The sequence below is a fragment of the Lepisma saccharinum genome, chromosome 14 (assembly GCF_977018435.1).
Source record: "Lepisma saccharinum chromosome 14, izLepSacc3.1, whole genome shotgun sequence".
NCBI classification, from domain to species: domain Eukaryota; kingdom Metazoa; phylum Arthropoda; class Insecta; order Zygentoma; family Lepismatidae; genus Lepisma; species Lepisma saccharinum.
The window spans coordinates 32161046-32168418 of NC_139242.1; the positions used below are offsets into that span (position 1 = coordinate 32161046).

At 38.9% G+C, this 7373-nt stretch overlaps 1 pseudogene; it reads right to left on the reverse strand.

Moving 5' to 3' along the window:
• Nucleotides 1–6153: 6153 nt before the first annotated feature.
• LOC145998326 (protein GVQW3 pseudogene) lies at nt 6154–6597 on the reverse strand (annotated as a pseudogene).
• Between the last annotated feature and the right edge of the window lie 776 nt (nt 6598–7373).

The following is a 7373-nucleotide window of genomic DNA, read 5'->3' on the forward strand; positions in this document are numbered from 1 at the left end:
AGCCTGTGTCATAAAAAAATACTACAAAGAGACTTGAGTAGGGTTACCAGACGTCCGGATTTTCCCGGACATGTCCTACATTTTAGCCTTATGTCCGGCGTCCGGGAGGAATTTGAAAAATATCATAAATGTCCTACATTTTGAGCGTCACATAATATTAATTATGAAAATAGGTAACAGAAGAAAATCATGCAAGTTACAAGTCTATAGACTGCGCTTCCAAACTCAATAGTGAAATTTGATTCAGTCATTGCCCAAAAAAAGAAAAAGCTTGTCCTGCTTTTAAACAAACGGGAAAATGGAAGCAATTAATGAACAAAGTTTTGGGATCACTTTCTGATAACATTCAATGCCTGAGCAGAATTTCTTGCCTTAGGTTTTATCCTGATGAAACAAGGTGTTCCCCATTCTTATTCAATATTCAATATAATTTGATTGTAAAGCAGGGGTATAGAGAACAAAGTTATTCAGGGTATCTTCCAGTCAACAAAGTCATAGTAGTCAAGAAAAAGTAAAGAAATCAACAAGTAGGTCAAGAAGTCAATAAAAAAGCAATAAATTATTCTTTAGGTCAAGAATTTTTACTATCATAATGACTGATTGGTTGATTTAGTTTATTTTACTTCACTTTTTTCTGTCCTTTTGGCTAATCGCGAAGATGAAAATGAATGGTGGTAACATGAGACAGATGAAGGGAAAGTCACAAACATATAGGGACAACCGACACAAGCCCCACATAAGATTATACTGGCTGTGAGTCCGGACGCCAAAGCCTCGCTTGTCTGCCAAACACAGTTCAGGATGCATTAATACGAGAAAGGAGATCTAATTCTCTTCTTAAATTCAGCTTCAGTTTTTATCTTAACTGGTCCTTTGGTAGGGGTTTTCATTAAATAAATATTTATTTTCTTAATTACTAATTTCCAACTTTACGTAAGTAGGGGTCGAATAAATAAACGTTAAGAAAAACGGAAAAAAGTATAGAAGAGTCCAGAAAAATTCAAGAATTCTGGGTGTTATTTTGGTAGGCACCCTGTTATTGAACTAAAAACTACCCAAGATGAAACTTCACAAACCACTTTAAATTACGGTAATTGCTGAATATTTGTTTTCCATTACAGATCATAATTCAAATGTTGAGAGAGTACTTTTCATTACCATCAGTACAACAGATTCACGAGAGAAATTATTTTTTCATAAAGTCTGTAAAATGTTCGTTTGGTACTGTTCCATAATTTTAAATTGACTGTCCACTCTAACATAAATATAGCTTGATTATACCTGAGATTTTGATAAAAATTGTCTCCTCTGAGAAGTACCACTTAAATCATGTAGTAAGAGGTGCATTGATTAGTGTGATTGCAAGTTTTGAAATTTTGCTTTTAAAAATTCATTAAGAATCATTTTTTTAAAACTGAAAAGTGTCAATTTTCAACTACTTTCTAAAGTTTTCTATAGAAATATGTATTATTTATTGAGAATGTTTTGTGTCCTACATTTTGGCTTAAATGTCCTACATTTTGGGACAGCATGTCCTATAATTCCCTTACAGCGATCTGGTAACCTTAGACTTGAGTTATGGTCTTGTCGGAAGTGACGTCACCTAGCGCAGTTCGAAAGCGCCAACTAAACGAGCAAACGAGACTTCAGCGCGGAGCACGCACCGTTGCAGGCTTGAGTACTTGACTTGTGGACTCGTTGTTCATTTGCTTCATTTGTGGAAAGCCAGCATGTTGTTGGTTGAAGTTCCTTTAATGTATGGAAATGTATGTATAAGAACATTTGAAAATGCTATGCGATATCTATGGGCAAGAGAAAGTATTTAAAACGCGGGAAAAAACAACGTGTTATCTGCTGATCGTGTTTTGCGCTGCAATCGAAGTGCAATTCGAAAGACTTTCACTTAGAGTCCACGACTTCAAGGCCGAACTGCACCTTTCGGACACGGCGTAAGGATCAGACACCTTTCAGGTCAACCAGGAAACACACCACGTCCGTCCAGCTCTCAAAAGGAATTACGCTGGGAAAATACCACACTTATATTTAGCCAATGTTCGGAGAAGAGCTATTAAATATGCTTATTTGTAACTTTGTACGTATTTTTGTTATTTGGCATCGCTTTTCTGCCACTGCAGGCTTATCGCAACGATGAGAATGAGTGATGATAAAATGTATGAAAGGGCACTCACAAGTAACACCCATGCTAAGAACAGGACTTGAACCCGATAGCTTCGGCGACGAAAGTAAGTCAACTGTGACCGAGTGATTGTGTAGATTAGCGACCACTTAACGCACTCGTCCACGTGCGCGATACGTGTTGCACACGATATTGACAAACATATCCAACGTACGGTCACCGGCAATAAAAATGGGACACTTTGATCCTGAAATATTGGCTTCCCTGCTTGGCGTTATTGTGTTGCCTAACTCAGTGCGTTTCAGTAGCAAATTTTCAACGAGAAGTTCTGTCACAGCCGTAAGTTAGGCAACACACATAACTATTCAGGATTAAGGTGTCCAATATTTTATTGCCGGTGATCGTACATGTTATTTTGAATTAATTTCTTGGAATATGTAAAGTCCTTAATCATACCTCACCTGAGTGAGGATTCCGGAACTTTGTAAATATATAATTACTTCCGAACATAACTTATGAAAGATGTAATCAACTAATCAAAGGTGCTGTTGAAGTTTAACTGGCTGTTTCCTCCAAAATTGATCCACAAAAGTTACGCGTGACTGAAGTTTTGCAATGCAAGCCTCAGTTTTCATCGAATCCAGCCTCCGTGATTATCTAATTACGTAAAATTTATCTTTTGATCAGTCTTCATTATCTTAATTTTCGCATCCTACCTTCAACCGTGGAGAAGGTGGCATGGCAACTGCTCCGCTACAAGAACTTGAAATAGCTGTAACTACTGTAAAAAAGTATAACCATCACCGTCTTTAAATAATTGCCGGCTATTACATAGTTAACCCAATTTATGTAATCTTCAAAATTCAGATTTAAAAATATATTTATGGTGCATGCATGATTATACGAGGGGGTATCGTAAAGTTTTGACAATCACCATGAAGTTTTTTAGCTATAAGCGTGAATTTTTGTTATTAAACCCTATGTAGCTAATGGTGCAAAAACCAAGTGATTGTATTTTTTTTTTTTTTTTTTCAGAAATCGCATGAGTTAAGAGGAAAGTGTGAGATGGATAAAATTGAAGCCCGAAGTGTGAACTTTCGAGGCGGATGTTGACCCTTTTGAAGCAGGATGAAGATGATTTCTTTGGCCGTCTGGTAACCAAGGACGAATGTTGGGTCTACCAGCACGATCCAGAAACCAAAACCATGAGCAAGGAGTGGAAGCACTCCCATTCCCCCCCCCCCCCAAAAAGGCAAAGTGCAGCAGTCGGCAGGGAAGCTCATGCTCTCAGTTTTCTGGGATTGTCGCGCAAATTTAAATAAAAGACGGTTGCGTCCGGTTTTTGTAAATTAAGAAACGTACCGTAAAATTTTAAAGTTAGAATATTGTAGAGCTTTCGGTAATTTCTAACATTTGCGCCATGCTACCAATATAGCAGTCATATTGAGAGCCTCCATCATGGAGCCAACTTCATTATCTTAAATGGTAAGGTGAGCCTTATAGCTTTCTGAAAACGCCCAAATGCCAACCTCAATCTCATGTAGTACACCCTGGACTGCAGTTTGCAGACTAACGAGGCTCTGGCGTCTGGTCCCATGGCCAGTATTAACCTCTATGGGACTTCTGCTGTGTGGTGTCCATATCTGTTTGTAATTGTACCTTCACCTATTCATCTTATCACTTATCCATCCTCATCTTCACAAATACCCAAAAATGGTGGAAATACGAAGTAAAATAAATCAAATCATTCATGTTGGCTGTGCGACATGTCAAAATAGGCTAGAATTTCACTAGAAACCCTGCCTAAATGAAGATCTGTGTCAATCATTATCTTGCACGCACCACGCACATGAAAACTTTCATTTTTTTTATGTCTGTGTGGATTCACTTGCAAAAGCATGAAAGTGCATTCCATTTTCATCCCATTCCTTCTATGTGTATATCCCATAGGCGGGAGATTTCTTTTCCTTGCACTAAGTTATACAGAACTCCATAAGAACATACTTCAAGACCAAAACGTACAGATATCTGATGTAGAAACATCACAGGCTCGTTTTGAACTCAACGCAAAGTACAAATATTTTAAAACCTAGTTCTGGCCGCAAAACGGACGCCTTAAGAGAGAACAAATTCCAGACGTTGTCATTGACGATACAGATTTTGAAAATAGTAGTAAAAATATAAATAATATCAATGAATTCACTATTTTTCTTTTGTATATCGCTAGTATGTTTAATTTAAAATGTCCTGTTTAGATGTAGTAGTACAGTAGTTTCTGAGTAATAACCAGTATCTACTATTGCTTCAGGTGAAAAACAAGCAATATTTTAAGTTAAACGCTTGTAAAGTATACAGATTTCTGATTAATATTCTATCTTACTATTGTTCATCAATTTTTATCTTTCTGTATCCAGTTGTTCCTGAGCTATGCGTAGATGATACAAACGGGCGCGCAGGAATTTAATATGAAAGCATTGGATTTCAACTAAGCAACCAACTTTTTGCTTTATACAGCTGCAATTTATGCTTTTCATTTTCTTAAATTATGCTTTATTATGCTTTTTCCAGACTTTTGCTTCACTACGCCGTTTATTAAATTATACTTTATTACCTTTTATTTCACTCACTTCTATTACCATATACTTTCTATTTCATTCAATTTATATTAATACATAGGCATTGAAAAATGTAAGCATGAAACTATCAATAAAACATAATCGTTTTCTATTACAATTTAAGACGAGACAATATATTTCAGAATTGAAGGAAATTGAACTTAACACACACAAATGGAAAATACAAGGAATTTTAAAAACAACGTTTTACGCTAACTTCAAACAATTCCTTTTCTTGTTTTCAATTTTCTTCTTCACGGTATCAGTGTTGCTGTTAGTTCCCCGATTGAAAGCAAGCCGCAAGTGAGCTTCGAGATTTTCTTCTTTAAACGAAGACCTGCGTGGATTTAGAATCCAAGTGAGAGTGGAAAAGCTTCTCTCAACTGAAGCACTAGGTGAAGGCACAGTTAATGCTTTCATGGCCAAGGTACTCAAATTTGGCATCTTTTTGCACCGCACGCCTGAATTTTCTAAAATTTCTTGGACTGATGACAGAATAAGCCATACATGACTTGCATCAACATTTTCAGCTTCTAAAACTTTCGTCTGTTTACAGATGACATCTGTGATTTTAGGTATGGTGTTAAACTGGAACTTAAGACATTTTGTCACAGCAGTACTTCCTTCTTGATTTTCCTCTTCTATCCACCTCTGCAATGGGCTATAGTAAGTGTTGTGAAATTTTCCTGCTTGGAGCCAAGTTCACCAACGAGTCATCACTGGTACTGGAGGCAAACAAGTTACTTTTCTGCTTCCCACAAGAGATTTAACAGCCTTTCCCGTCTTGCTTGTGTTTTGGCCAAAGCCGATTTGACCGATCCAATGGAAAGATCAGCTACTTTAAGACTATTTATAATCTCTTCAGCGCAGGTGGAGGACATGTGCCCAGCTGGTGGAATGCATTAGTCTAGGAGCAACTGCAACTAAGGGTATACCAGCACTTTTCATGTATGGGGCATTATCAGATATTAGAACAACAAACTGAGTTCCTTTAACACCAATATCACTTAATACAGGGTCTGTATTTTAAGTAATGAGAATAAATCCAGAAAACAAAATTTATTACAGATATCGCTACAAATCTTTAGTAGTCTTCAAAGTATGCCCCTTGAGCGTCAACACACTTCTGCAGGCGAGTTTTCCACGCGTCGTACGCTCCCTGTAAGCCAGCAACTAAAACAGCCTTCAGAGCTCGCGTGCAAGCCGCTTTGACAGCATCCAGGGTTCCGTGGTGGTGTCCTTTGAGGGCTGTTTTCACTCTGGGAAAGAGGAAAAAAATCTGCAGGGGCAAGGTTGGGGCTGTAGAGAGGCTGAGGAATCGTTGTGATGCCAGATTTCGTCAGGAACTCTCTAACCACGAAGCACGTGTGACATGGCGCATTGTCATGATGGAGCTTCCAATCAGCGGAAATTTCTGGTCGCACTCGGTTGACCCGTCTGAACCGAGCGGTTGTGCAATTGCTCGTTCGTCAAAACTTTCGGGACGAGCTTGGTGCAAATTTTTCTCATCCCAAGATACTCGGTGATGATTTTGAGAACAACCATTTTATCGAGTCCTAGCGTATCCGCGATAAACCGCACACTGACACGCCTGTCCGCGTTCAGCAAATCTCGCACACGTTGTTCGTTGTCTCTGGTTCTTGAGGTTGACGGACGCCCTGCGCGGGGTTCGTCCTCCACGCTCTCCTGGCCTTCTTTGAACATTTTGTGCCACCGAAACACTTGCGCTTGTGATAAATTGTCACTGCCGTACGCTTTCCGAATCATTCCCAGCGTTGCTGCACCAGATTTTCCAAGGCGCACACAAAATTTGATCGCGTACCGCTGTTCCATGCTTTGCTGCATTTTGCTCTTGCACACACTACTTTGCAGACGTCCACGCCACGCGTGATCATGCCTCAACGGACGCCAGCAGGCAACTGCCGCTTGGATCGTTTTCAAGGTCACACCCCCCACTACCAACTCCAACCGGTCCCAGCGGGCTCTGACGTCTAGTCGCGGCAGAAAAAAAATATTCTCATTACTTAAAATACAGACCCTGTACATCAAGTACAATGTCTACTATGACGTCTGAGTTGCACCGTTGCACAATTTTTGTTCTGACCAGGCGAAAAATTTCAGTAACTTCTCTAAGCGGTACGCTTACAACGTTACGATGTTTAATATCAGTAGTTTCATCAACAACCACATAAACATCCTTTCCTTCACACTTCACTTTTGTCTCATTCAGATCATCATCAGCACTGAACAGTAGACTTCTTCTCATATTTAATGGATTCCGAGCAAAGACCACAGATTACCTCCTTCTACTTTGATATAATCTGTTGGAAATTCTCTCTCTTTGACTTGCATGTACTGTTGCTTTCGGCATTTTCAAAAAAAGCATGTCCAGTCTTGCCTGCCTTTTAACACAGAGTGAGGAAGTTCGAAACCTTTGTGAGGTGGAGGTTCGGAGAGGGGAGGAGTTCGAACTCTCCATTGTTACGCGTAAATGGGTTTTGTAACGTTGTTAAAAACTTTTCCTTTTGTAGAATATATTTCAAAAGATTTTCTTTGTGTGTTAACACAAACAGTTCTGAAATAAAAATCATTACACATTATGCTCTATTTTTGTCAATTAT